General features: G+C 39.9%; 1 protein-coding gene across 2 annotated transcripts in view; it reads right to left on the bottom strand.

Moving 5' to 3' along the window:
• Positions 1 to 13,932, bottom strand: part of shisal1b (shisa like 1b) — a 36,443-nt gene extending 22,511 nt beyond the window's left edge. For both annotated transcript variants that reach the window (XM_058407407.1, XM_058407406.1), the window contains exon 1: positions 13,629 to 13,932. The gene's annotated coding sequence lies outside the window, so the exon portion shown is untranslated. The remainder of the gene's footprint in view (positions 1 to 13,628) is intronic.
• Between the last annotated feature and the right edge of the window lie 969 nt (positions 13,933 to 14,901).

Below are 14,901 nucleotides of genomic sequence, written 5' to 3'. Positions count from 1 at the left end.
CTAAAGCTCTTTGTGAAAATATGCCGATTTATTGATGAAGCAGAACATGCCAGCAAGACCATAAAAATGGCATCTATGTCATACCTGGTGTAGTTCCCATTCGAGGGAACTCGATGCTGCATCATGGCTGATGCTACGGGAATGCCAAAACCAATGCTGCTACATGCCAGAGGTTGTGAAAGAGCACAAATGAGCCAAGAGCAAGACCCAGGACTCAGGTGTGGGGTCCAGTTCAAGATTAAAGAACCTGAAAAGTGTGTGCGGACCAACCCACCATAGCACAAATATCCTGGAGGGGAATGGCCCTAACCAGAGTGCTTGACAAGACTATACACCTAGTGGAGTGAGCTGTAATCCCTAGAGGTGAAGCCACACAGCACATCTCATAGCCCTAGGAAATATCTACCACTTCTCAGCAAAAGGTGCTACTTGGAGTCCGAAATGCTTTTGCTGTGGCCACCAAAGCAGACAAAAAGGGAGAGGACTTATGCACTCGAGGAACGGGTGTAAGTGCTAAGAACCCGAACTGGGCACAGCAGGTGCATTCTCCTGCTTCGCCAACTTGTGGGACGGAAGGCAGAAGGCCTGCAGAAAGGCTGGACGAATGGATTATAGCAGAGCTGTTTCCAGGGTCAGAAACTCCTTAGAGGCTGACTCCATTGGCTCAAAGGGGGATTGGAAAATCACTGAGATGTCCCAGGAGGGAAGAAACGGTCTGCAGGAAAGCCTCAAGGAGCACCATCCAGAAGGGAAAAAAGAAAGCCACAGGGGACAGTGGGTCAACTCCTCAGAATTAAACATAGCCAATTCTGCCCAGCCAAAAACTGCCATATGCATTCCACCATGTACGGGTGGAGATGCCATTCCCCAGGCCTCAGCAGGAAGCGTGCTTTCCAATCATGTGCTCTGGGGTGTAAATCGCTCTCAGTGAGAGAAATCTGGTCTCTACCTAGGGCCAGATCTGGTGCACCAACCTGAACAGAGGGTGCAAACACAGACCGCCCTAATGATTGATGAAGGGGACCACCAAAGGTAGTTCCTGAGATCAATGAACTAGTCATTTTTTAAATTCAGACTTTTACAACAGACCTGCCCACATCATGGCTGAATCCCAAACTATCCCCTAGAAGGTGGGAAAAAGCACACACTTCACTGGGTTGAGGCCTAGGGACCTCATGATGCCAAAGCAGCCTCCATGCACCTTGTGAGGGTAAGCAATAAATCTAGGCCTAAAGGAAGAACCTGGCACCGGTACAAATCACCCAAAATCAAACCAGGGGAGTCTCCTGTGCTCTGTGACCTTGAGTGTTAACATCTCAGACTTGTATGATTCAGCATACAAATTTGAGCACACTGGTCTAAAATTGGGCATAGCTCAAGTCCCTCTTGGGAACCAAGAAATACCTGATATAAAGCTGGAGGCCCCTTTCTCAGATGTGAGAAAAGTTCCTCCTTGAGGAACAAGGTTTGGTCTGTGCCAATAGTGGGCAGCACACCCTGAAAGAAGGAGAACTGGAGGCAAACTGGATTCTTTAGCCTTTTCCCACAGAACCCATTGTTACACACTCGGCAGAAGCTTCCATGCTGCCAGGGTGGTCTGAGAGAGGTGTAAGCCTCTCGCTGTTCTCACCTCGCATAGTGTCCTGAAACAGCAAGCTGGCAGGGGCTAACACAGGAGGTGGCAACACATAAGTGGCAGGAGCATGGGTGGTTATGGCTTAACCCTGAAGCAGCAGAGGTGGAAGGGTAGGCAGCAGTGGACATGACCCTAAAGGGGCATCCCTGAAAACCCTAGCCCTATGGCATTAGGATTCCTTTCTGGCCCACCTGGTGGAGATGGTTGTCTCTCACCTAGGGGACCTGCCCTTAAGCACCAGCCAGCCACCCAGATTTTAGCCCCGGAGTGGTAAAGGGGTCAGCAGGCTAGGCTGGGGCTAGTGGCTACTGGTTGATAGCCCTAGCTCCCCACTGTGGCAAGGGAAGAACAGGCCCTTCGGAGACATCAGTGTGTCTAAAAGAATGGTTTTGTCTCTTTCTTTTACATTTCAGATCATCTCTCTGTGGCAACCAAATGCAGTCATGAAATGGCCGATGGCATTGACCATCTGCTTTGTGGCACAGAGGGCTAATTTTGTGACTTGGCGGAGTTCAGACCTTACTGATGAGCCCCTTCCCCACAGACAAGCTCCTTTATCAGGTCAGCTCGGTACGACTGCAAAACTGCCATTGTTTGCAGCACTGCAATGGCTTAATCTGCGGGATTGTAGGCCTTCCTTATAAGGCCAATGTAGCCCGACAGGGCCTCAAAGGGTATGCAGACTTTCTCCATGCAGCCAATGAATGTGAGAGACCCCACAAGCGTCTATTCAAAACTAGGCATTGCCGCATACCCATAACAAGGCCCACAATGGCCACGATGTAGATAGTATTATTTTCTCATCTAAGACAGGAGAAATCACAAAGCATGCTCCCGGAACCAAGGCAGAGGTATCAGAGTCAGCTGAAAGGACAAAAGGGATATATGGACTCGAGCCACGCGGCACAAGCAAATGTGGAATAAGCTTAGCGACAGTGAGCAAAACTCAACAGCACGAATGGCACTGATTGCTTTCTCTCAAGAAGCAATTCAGTGGCATACCGCTCATTATCGCCCACATTGAGCTCTTTAGAGTCCGATGAAGACAATAATAGTTCCTCGTTCGGGTCAGGATAAATCGAAAAGTGAGCTCCTGGAGCCGAAGCTGGGGAATCCGAGGCGGGAGAGAGGGCAAGAAAATGGGGATCACCCATCTCTTGTTCCGCCTCCACTAACTTGACCAGCAAGACCCATGATCTAAGTCGGCGGATTGCCTCAGCAGACGCGGGACCCGACGCACGAGGTGCAGGCGTTTGGCTGGAGAAAACAGCAAAGCGAGAGTGGAGTTTATGGAGAGGAAAAGTTTCAAACAATGCAGAAATAGTGCGAGTCGTCCCCCGTAATGTAGCAGGGCACGAATGCATGCACTTTCTGAACTTGCCATCTTTCCTAATCTTATTTAAATATATCTTTTATTTTATATATATATTTATATATATTTATATATATCTTCCTTTTCCCTAGTCTAGACAGACAGGACAAACAACTGACACAACATACACAAAGTGCTTCCTGAAGTCAAAGAAGCTCGTGTAATGTGCTCTTTTTATGGACTTGCTGGTGCACTCTGCATCGTTACATGACCTATGCATGCCGATAAATCGTTGTGATTTCACACAGAGCTTCAGACACAGCTTTCACATAAAAGCATTCCCACAGCGTCAGTCATGACGCAGCCTCAAGTTTCCTTGAAAGGGAACTTGAAAATATGCAACCCGAGATGTGGTGCAACTGTGTGTTAAAGTTGTCATCAACTCTTTCTATCCAAATCATGATTTATGTAAAGTACATACAGTTCTATATTACAGTTTGGTTTGGAAGATATTATTTTCTGTCATTTTTCTGTACAAATATCTGAGGATTTATTTATTTATTTTGTTTGTACACAATTTAATGAGAAAACATTTATTCATTGATAATACCCTGTTTTCTGGATGCACCTAAATAGCAAAGGTGTAAAGTTCTGTATTTCTAATCAGTTCATACATATGAAGAAAGAATTTAAAGTGTGTGGGTATAGGGATATAGGTAAAAAAAAAAAACTATATATATATATATATATATAGATATATATATATATATATATATATATATATATATATATATATATATATATATATAGATATATATATATATATATATATATATATATTCTCTACACTTTTGAATGCACATGTCCAACTGTTCAGTGTTTCAGTACTTTTTGCATAACTTGCTGTTCTCTAACAAGGTGCTTAACGGCAAAATTCACAACTGGTGTTTGATCCATGAATCGACCAATAAATTTTCTGGTTCAATTAGAATTGGTATTTAAACAGTCCTCTTCATCATGCTGTTCACATTTTTACATCATGAGACCAAGACGACATCTACAGTAACAATTGATCAACAGTACCTCGCCATTGCGAAGCTTCAAACAGGATGTTCTCAAAGGGAAGTGGCCACTGAACTTAGAGTGTCACAGAGTGTCATCAGCAGGTTGCGACAGAGATACAGAGAGACTGGAAGAGTCACAGAAAAGCATAGAAGTGGACGTCCTTTGGCCACATCCCACGTTGATGACCGCTTCATTGTGAACAGTGCCCTGCGGAACCGGATGATGAATGCCACTCAACTCCAGGCACATTTAAGGGAGGTGAGAGGTGCCCAAGTGTCACATAAGACCATTCAAAACCATTTACATCAGCGTGGTCTGCGTGCTAGACGACCTGCAAGGGTACCTGACCACACCACCAGGCACAGGTGTCGGGCCAGGGAGCATTTATGTTGGACGAGGGACCAGTGGGCATCAGTGCTGTTCTCTGATGAAAGTTGATTCACGTTGAGCAGAAATGATGGCTGCCAACGATGTTGGAGATGTCAAGGAGAGCACTATGCATTAGCCACTGTTGTGGTGGTGTTACAGTCTGGGTAGGTGTGTCTACTCAATACAGAACTGCCCTACATCTTGTGAATGGCACAGTGACAAGCCAATACTACCTGAATAACATCATTAATCCAGTCATTGTGCCCCTGCATGAACAACACAGGACGACAATGCTCCAGCTCATCAAGGTCGCATCATTAGGGAACGGCTGCTGGAGGCTGGGGTACCTCAAATGGAGTGGCCTGCACTTTCTCCAGACCTGAATCCCATAGAAAACCTATGGAATCAGCTGACTCGCCATGTAGAGGCTTGTAACCCTGCACCCCAGAACCTCAATGACCTGAGGGCCGCCCTTCAAGAAGAGTGGAATGCCATGCCTCAGCAGACAATAAGTCGATTGGTGAACAGCATGAGACGTCGTTGTCAAGCTGTAATTGATGGTCAAGGGCACATGACAAATTATTGAGACATTGACATTTTTTGTTGTGGTATACCCACCACTGTTGTTGGCTTTTGTTTCAATAAATTGTTTGAGATGAGGAAATCACCACTGCATGCTTCTACTTAAATGCCCTACTTTCATGATATAATATCATGAACTTTTTCCATTTTCCATAACTTTCTCCTAAAAGCCAAATATCCTTAATTTTTTGTGAGTAGTGTATATATATATATATATATATAAATATATATATAGGAAAAATAAAAACTATCATATTAGAAATTAAAGACATGATAAATTATAGTTATGTAAAGCCAACTGTGTATCAGATATACATATACAAATATATGTGTATATAAAAATATTAAATATATATATATATAAAATAAAATATATACAATAAAAGTATGTATTTAATATAAACATACATAATAAATAATAATAATAATAATGATAATATAATATAATATTTATAAAAAATATATAAATAATATATATGTATAAACATCTATAATATATAGTATATAGTATATACATGTATGTAGATAAAAAAAAGACAAATATGAATATAAATGTAATGACAATAAATAATACGGTATGTACAATGTATAAATATATATATATATATATATATATATATATATATATATATATATATATATATATATATATATATATACACTATATTGCCAAAAGTATTCGCTCACCCATCTACGTAATCAGAATCAGGTGTTCCAATCACTTCCATGGCCACAGGTGTATAAAATCAAGCACCCAGGCATGCAGACTGTTTTTACAAACATTGAGAATACAAGAATGGGTCGCTCTCAGGAGCTCAGTGAATTCCAGCGTGGAACTGTGATAGGATGCCACCTGTGCAACAAATCCAGTCGTGAAATTTCCTCGCTCATAAATATTCCACAGTCAACTGTCAGCTGTATTATAAGAACGTGGAAGTGTTTGGGAATGACAGCAACTCAGCCACGAAGTGGTAGGCCACGTAAACTGACGGAGCGGGGTCAGCGGATGCTGAGGCGCATAGTGCGAAGAGGTCGCCAACTTTCTGCAGAGTCAATCGCTACAGACCTCCAAACTTCATGTGGCCTTCAGATTAGCTCAAGAACAGTGCGCAGAGAGCTTCATGGAATGGGTTTCCATGGCCGAGCAGCTGCATCCAAGCCATACATCACCAAGTGCAATGCAAAGCGTCGGATGCAGTGGTGTAAAGCACGCCGCCACTGGACTCTAGAGCAGTGGAGACGCGTTCTCTGGAGTGACGAATCGCGCTTCTCCATCTGGCAATCTGATGGACGAGTCTGGGTTTGGCGGTTGCCAGGAGAACGGTACTTGTCTGACTGCATTGTGCCAAGTGTAAAGTTTGGTGGAGGGGGGATTATGGTGTGGGTTTGGGGTAAGGTAAGGGGTATGGTAAGGGGTTGTTTTTCAGGAGCTGGGCTTGGCCCCTTAGTTCCAGTGAAAGGAACTCTGAATGCTTCAGCATACCAAGACATTTTGGACAATTCCATGCTCCCAACTTTGTGGGAACAGTTTGGAGCTGGCCCCTTCCTCTTCCAACATGACTGTGCACCAGTGACCAAAGCAAGGTCCATAAAGACATGGATGACAGAGTCTGGTGTGGATGAACTTGACTGGCCTGCACAGAGTCCTGACCTCAACCCGATAGATGAATTAGATGAATTAGAGCGGAGACTGAGAGCCAGGCCTTCTCGTCAGTGTGTGACCTCACAAATGCGCTTCTGGAAGAATGGTCAAAAATTCCCATAAACACACTCCTAAACCTTGTGGACAGCCTTCCCAGAAGAGTTGAAGCTGTTATAGCTGCAAAGGGTGGACCGACGTCATACTGAACCCTATGGATTAGGAATGGGATGTCACTTAAGTTCATATGCGAGTCAAGGCAGGTGAGCAAATACTTTTGGCAATATAGTGTATATATATATATATATATATACATATATATATATATATATATATATATATATATATATATATATAGATATATATAGATATATAGATATATAGATATATAGATATATCAGGGAAAATATAAATGTCCAATTTTAACAGGAATATCGGATTGGGGTGAAAGAAATTATGACGATGTTTGCATAATACCAGCAAGATGAATTTAGCTTTCCATGACATGGACACTTTAACATTCTTCTGTTCTCATCCATCATCATGCATTTCAAATCTAATTTATGTCACAATATTGTAAGCTATAATTAGTTTTGGATGCTTCACTGACCAGTGAGGACCTGAAAAAGATTACATATGTAATTGATATGTAATCTTCAAGTGACCTACTAGAGACAGACAAGTTACAAGGAGAGAAAAAGATGGCCTGTGGATGTATTAGATAGTATCTTTCCATCCATGGAAATACAAAGCATTTTTAACATGTGCTTTTTATAAAATAATTTGAAATAAAGATTGATAGTGATGGTTTATGAAATATTTATCTGTGAGATGTCAACTCACATGAGAGATGTCAACAAATGTTTTTTCTGTTTGTTGGAAATGTTAAAATTTCATATGAAACCTTTAGGTTCTATGGCTAAAATATTTATCACTGATATGCTCAAGTGAAAGATACCAAGATACCAAGATACTAACCCTCTTTTATATTTGTAATTTTTTTAGTGAGTTAAATAAACTGGACCTATAACGTGTATGGAAAGAGACCCAGTTCACATATATAAATGTTTATGTCTAGAATCTCATTCCATACTTGTTTTTTTTTTTTAAATGAAGTACAGTTGTTGCACAGTACATGTTTTCAAAACAGATTCACTTCCTAACAATGAATATTTTGTGAAACATGCACTGGAGAAAATAACAGCACTAGGTTTCCTGCAATGTCTAATGAAGCTAGAGACTCTTGAAGCTTGGAGTTTGGTACACTCCATCATGCATGAAATGTTAAGCTCCTTTATCTCGTTAGGTTTGTGCATGTGGACTTCCTTCCTCATTTCAGATCACAGGGTTGCAATATGGTTAATCCCAGAGACTGAGATGGCTATTAAAAAAAAAGATTTGTGTGTTTCTGTAAAAATATCTGAAATAATTCCTTTACATTTATGGCATTTAGCAGATGCCCTTATCCAGAGAACGTACAAAAATGCCTTGAAGTTTCTATCTATGAATACATCAATACCAGTTCTCTAGGTCACAGGCTAAAGATAACATCAGTCTAAAGCTCTGTTTGGAGGAAATATACCGCAACTTTATATATACATATATATATATATATATATATATATATATATATAAGCAAACAGGCAAAAGTTAAATTTAAAGATTTAACTAAATTTTAAGATTTTGGACCTCATAGCAGAAGCAACATGGTTTTGGGCTGAAATAACAATCAATCAATTGTTGCTGTCAATCTTTACAAGAGCCCACATGCTGAAGCTGTGCTTGACCAAAAGGTCTGATTTCGGTCTCATCTGACCACCACATGTGATGCCATATGCAGTTCTGATGCGTCTGCTCATTAGAGGTTTCAACCTGTGAGACTGAACCCCTCAGAAGAGCTTCTTTCTTTAAAATACTTCCAAATAGCTTGTTGTTATTCTGAAAAGGAATCAACTAAAATGTGTAAATTTAAAACAGCCATCTTTAGTTTTCAACCTCGTCCTCCCTGTGTGGTGGAGAATGTTCTTACAGCCTTGCAAATTCCCATGTGGAGCCTCTTATTATGACCCTAATTGTCATTAACTGATTTTTAACTAGTCATGTATGTTTTAAATCAATGAACTGATTTTTTGTGGGTCAACAACCATCTGTCTCTGTTGTGTTTAAAGTAACTGGTTTATCCTTTAGGTAATGGATACTGCATATTTATTTCCCAGGAGAGAAGGACATAGGGCATCAATGACTGAAGACTGAGAGCAGACAGGAAAGTTTTTCAAGAATTTATTTTAAAATATTTAGTGGCGAGTATAATTTTGTCACACACTTTTTTTTTTTTTTTTTAAGATAATACGATTATTAAGAGTTAAAAAGTAGACCAAAGAAAATTATATAAATCTCCTACTCATGTTTATGAAGGCAATAATTTAACACTGTCAATAATTCCAAAGGACTTTTAACATTCTATACATCTAAAGTACACTTGGTGATTTTCTGCCCTGACATTGTTCATAGTATATTGGCTTATTTAGATAGCAGTAAATTATTATGTATTTATTCTGCCAAAAGAAAATCTATAAAGAAAGAATTAGATGTTCATGTGCACTGACTGTTCATCTAATTCATTAATGAGTCAGGATCTTCATGCACAACCCTGATAACTGATAAATGCTGCTGAGAAAGAGAATCAGTTATAATTAACACACTATAATTATCAATGCGTTAAAGCTGAGACTACAGCCAGTTTCATATTCAGCTCTGTGCTTCGTGGAAGTTATAGTTCTGCATAGGCATATTGATTATTAGTTCAACCTTTTTTTACCAGTACCCTGGTGTTCCGTTTTGCGAGAGGAATGGAAATTTAGTTATTTTAAACTTTTCTGTGAATATATTACACCTAGTAAGTTATTGAGCACAGAAATACTTATAAAAAACTAAAAAACTACAAATTCTTAATGTCCTGAGTGTCTACTTTTTGTGAGCTTCATATTAACCACCACTGTGGAGTGGAAAATGACAAAGACATTCAATGCTGAACCTGACAAGTCTTGTCAGGTAAATTGTTTGTTCTATCAGTCTCAGTTTGCAACACTGTACTAAACCCTCGTCACAAACCTACTGTGAATATAAAGGCATTGTGTCACAAGACAGTTATAACATGCCCGAAGCATAAGCATAGTGTACATCTGTTCTACTGAAAGAAATGTTGACATCAATAGCCCAAAGGAGCAATCTAAATGTAAACAGCCAGAGAGGATGTGTCTCCCATTTTTTTACTGATAACCTTGCACAGAATGATTAGAGCTGCAACAACCAGTTTTTTCTACAGTTATATTGTAATAAGTGATGCATTAGAAGTCCAGTAGCCATAATTAGCATAATTAGCATAGCTATCTCAGTGGTTAAGGTGTTAGACTACTTAAATGTAAATTGCTCTGGATAACGGGGTCTGCCAAATGCCATGAATGTAAATATATAATGCAATGCTGTCTGTCTGTCTGTCCAATTCATATGATTTCTTCCACCAATAAACAGAACTGAGATCAGTGTGGCAACAATTTTACTGACAGGAAACAATTAGCGACTCTAAAAGCTACCATGACTCCTAAGCCACTAGGGGTTTACAGTAATGCAGTCTTTCATAAATGCCTGCTTTTAGAAGGAAATGAAGTGGATGACGGTAATGCATTCCCACCCCATGTCATCAGTGCAGGAAATGGTTACAAACGATAATTAGAAACAAACAATCCATAAACTTCAATAATATTTCAGTTATGAAAAAAACATCAGCAACAGCAGACCAAAAACATTATTTAAAAGAAAGTGTCACATGCTGTCCTCTCCAACCAATAAAATTTGAGCTACTTAACTATTAATAACAAATGTAAATATAATACAGTATTCTAAAAATATAGTGTTTTTTATTTAACAATGAAAGTAGAACTTCAAAATGCTGTTTGAAGTACAGAAGTGTTCATCATTCATCATGCTTAAGAGGAGAACAATTACATTAGGCTCAGAACTTCAAATAGCACCTGTTCCACAGAAATATAAGGCACATTATGAATAATTCAGGAAAATTCTTGTAATCATGCACAGTATATAATAATAAAGGTCATAATTATAGGCCTGTGGAAACCAGAGCTCTGGACTGAGATTTATTCAATTATCCGAAGAAAGCGTTGTCTATCAAAGTGCAGAACAAATGTGCACCCTTAAAATGTATTTGATCAGTTAAAGCCTAGTCTTAATCTTTGCTTTTATATCTTACCCTTCACACTGTCAAATCAGGTGGGTGATGATGCAGGTGACGATGAGTGGTTCCCACCTGCACTTTAAGGAGCACTGACAGAGCACCGAGGAGAACACAGCGGGTCCACACGCAGAACAATTAAAGCAGAATACATTATACAGCAGTCACTTCAGCCATCCGAAATGAAAACACAAGGGAAATCATCCAGTGCACTTCTGTGATCACACCCAGCAGGGCAGAACATACTCTGCTCTTTGGAATATTTGTCTGGAAATTTAGCCTTGCAGTCCAACTGGCCTCGCGGTGCTCTGGCTGCAAAACTGCAATCGCTGGAGCGTTCCAGAGAACTGAGCCAATTCAAACGATGGATGTGGAAACCGTCTGCTAGAGAGATGGCATTTCACTTTTATTAGTTGTGGGGTTTTTTTCTCCCCTTCTCCGAAAACTAATAAAATATTTCAAATGTCCCACACTTCATATAAAATACTTAAATGTTATGTAGAACCTTACAATTGGGAAATACTCTGTTGTAAGATTCTTAAAAAAAAAAAGAAGTCAGGATTCCCCCAAACAGACAATCAAAGAACACAACCAAAGGGATTTACCAGTGAAATAACCACAGTAAGTATCTGTATGGTTTACTGATGTACTTCTACTATTTCAAAAATTAAAGAAATAGTGAAGAAGAGCAGTGGTAACGCATATGGTTAAGGCTCTGGGTTGTTGATCAGAACAACAGGGGTCAGGGCTCAAGTCAGGGGTCAAGCCTCAGCATTGCCAAACTGTTGGGCCCCTGAGCAAGGCCTTTAACCCTCTCTGCTTTACCATGGCTGATCCTGAGATCTAACCCAAAGCTGGTATATGTGAAGAAATGAATAATGAATATGTGACAAAAATAAAAGGCTTCTGTTTGAACTAGCCTAAAGGTTTCTGAATTTATTACCTTCTAATTTAGCAAATTACCTTGATGATTTACTAACCTTTATACCTCTTTTCTTTCAGACTCATTCAGATATTAACATTTTGTCATGATCATATTTCAGTAAAGGTTTCCTGAAGGTCCATCTACACATCAAGTAAAGCTGAAGTAGTGTTGAACTGAACAAAATATAATAAGGATCAACAAATTCTTCTACTCTTGGGAAGTATATAATTAGACTGTACCTTCATCAGATGTATTTTACTTCCTGTGAATGGATGCTACTATACACACACACACACACACACCTTCAGTGACTCATACATACAAAGAACTGAGGATTTCCTGCCAAGCTGCATGTTGATGTCCATCACATTATGTGTTCCTCTCTCTCTCTCTCTCTCTCTCTCTCTCTCTCTCTTTCTTTCTATCTCTCTGTGTCACCCCCAAATCTTTGGCCATTGTGTACTTGTCATGTGTCCAACTAAAAAAGTGAATAGTATTATTAAGAGGAAAAGATAACAGAACAAACAGAGAACACATTAATCAGTGCAGGCAGACTCATCCTTTTGAGTGTTTTGCTGATGTGTCTTTTGTTATTATAATTGTTTAATTCTAGTTCATTTTTGTTCACATCTCAAATCATAGTTCTGCACAGCCCAAGCAGCTAAAGTGACTAGAAATGTTACACAGTCAGACACACTGTCTTCAGTAAATAGTTTAGTGAAGCAGCATGGCTCCTAAATACAGCATGATGCCACGACTGTTGTTTGAACACTGTTCGTTTCCAGTAGTGCTGCTGTGAGGTTAATTAACAGCAAAAACTCTCAGTTATTAATTAGGTGGAGCACGCCTGGGAGCCAAATGAAAACACATGTCATGTCACGATATTCATTTCAGGAAGCATCTTCAACAGAGCATGGTTTGTCTGAAGTTAAGCATCAACCAGAACAAGTGCAATGTGTTTCATCCTGAGCTGCTGACTGTGGCAGTATACAATTTGGGTTCCTTCTCTCTCTCTCTCTCTCTCTCTCTCTCTCTCTCTTTCTCTCACACACACACACCCACAACACACATCTAGTCTCACAAGCTTTCTCACACTGTCTCTCTTTGTCCGTCTTTGTAACACTTTGTCCAGAGGTTTGTGTATGTGTATATCGTTAGTGCAACAACAGTCAGGCTATGATACAATATACAACCATTTTATGTGTTTGTGTGTGTGTGTGTGTGTGTGTGTGTGCATTCAGACAGTTGTGAAGAGTAGATGACCCCATAATTATAGGAAACCTATGTCCAAAAATGTAGAATTTCCTTTTAGGAATAGTATTACTTAGCTACAGTAATACTGTGTGTGTGTGTGTGTGTGCACGAGTGTGGTTTCACTGAGCTCTCTAACCTTCAACATGCCTGTTTCCAAGTTACCAGCCCCGATTTGCCTGTCAATCCAATATAATTAGCCGAGGAGCAAAGGAACACTGAGAACCACACAGTGCAGAAGTGAAGGTAAAGACTAACAATTTATTCTTCTTCAAACTGACTGCAAACTGTGGAATGAGATTACTGCACACAGAGAGAGTTTACAGTAAACAGAATAAGAAAGCAAGAAAAAAAATCAGCAAAAGAAAACCTCTGTAATTTATATGATATAAAAATATATATATTATAACAAAATATACGGCAAATCTGCCCTGGGTTTCACTGGTCTTATTTGTTGTATAACTAATTAGTTGAAATAAAAACTAAAAACAACACTAAACATCAGTTACTGCTGGAGAAATCTTTTACACCATGTTCCAGTGGCTTTCCCGTTGTTCCTGAGAATTCCCTATTTTATTAAAAGCAGCAGTCAGTGCTTACCAGCCTCTCCTGTTTACTCCACACGAGGGGGAATCCCTCTTCCTGTCTCTCCCTCTCCTCTTCTCTGCTTCTCTCTGTCTCTGTCAGTTAGTCCTCAGTTGCTCTTCAGTCTCCGCTGCCATTTATTTATTGGCTCAGAACCACCGGGTTCTCCTGAAGCGCAGGTTAAATATGAGCGTTTCTGTTCAGGAGAAAGGAAGGTGAAAGAGCAGCCTGCCAAGTCCTCAGAGTCCAAGTGCTTTGGACTCGACTGTGTGTGTGTGTGAGTGTGAGTGAGTAAGAAGCAGATAAAGCTAATACTGAACACACTGAGAGAGAGAGAGAGAGAGAGAGAGAGAGAGAGAGAGAGAGAGAGAGAGAGAGAGAAAGTAAAGTGGTGGGAGGGGGATGTGCACTGAACGAGAAAAAAAATAAAAGATTTCTCTCCACCATGTGCTGAGCGTCTCCCAGCTCCTCAGTGAAATTGTGTATTTCTTTAAAGGACAGCTCTGTTCTCCCCAATCAGCACACGATTACTGTAGCCTTGAAGCTGCAAAGATGTGCCACTAGTGTGGAGAAAAATATACAGGATAAAAAAGATTAAGTGTGTGTGTCTGTGTGTGTGTGTCCGTGTGTGTGAATGTACATAACATTAAACACCAAATTCAGAGGCTTTGTGCACACACACACACACACACACACATTTGTCTTATTACGCTTCTGAGGACCTTTCCAGTGGAATAACTGTTACTGCAGATAATTAATCATAAGCTTCACATAAATCTAACTTCCAGCTTTTTTTTTATTTTAAGAAACGTCCCCATAAGAGCAATGCTGTCAGATATTCTTGTCTCTGTGGGGATATTGAATCCTCATTAAGCTGTAAACACCACACACACACACACACACACACACACATGCAGACAATTCAGAAGCCCACTATTCTTTTGGTAGTAATTCTAAGCTCTTTGTAGTAGAATTTTTTGCTTAAGTAACACTCCAAAATAAACAATAAGCACATTATCTTTGGCCTCACTTCAAGTTACCACTCACGCAATGTCACAGCTGAACACACACTGCTGAGCAGGTTCAGAAGACAGATGCTTACTGACTACTAGGCAATATCACCAAAAACTTTTAAAACGTATAAAAGCAAAAATGACTAGAAATGACTAAAAATTCAGAGCGGCCGAGCCTGATGTTGGTGGGCTACATCGAGGATTTGAGTGAGTACTGTAGACACAGTAATAGAACAGATCATTGTATTTGGTGCTAATTCATAGAAATTGCTTTG

The sequence above is a fragment of the Hemibagrus wyckioides genome, linkage group LG14, assembly GCF_019097595.1.
Source record: "Hemibagrus wyckioides isolate EC202008001 linkage group LG14, SWU_Hwy_1.0, whole genome shotgun sequence".
Taxonomy (NCBI): domain Eukaryota; kingdom Metazoa; phylum Chordata; class Actinopteri; order Siluriformes; family Bagridae; genus Hemibagrus; species Hemibagrus wyckioides.
This window is presented reverse-complemented; position numbering and strand designations above follow the sequence as displayed.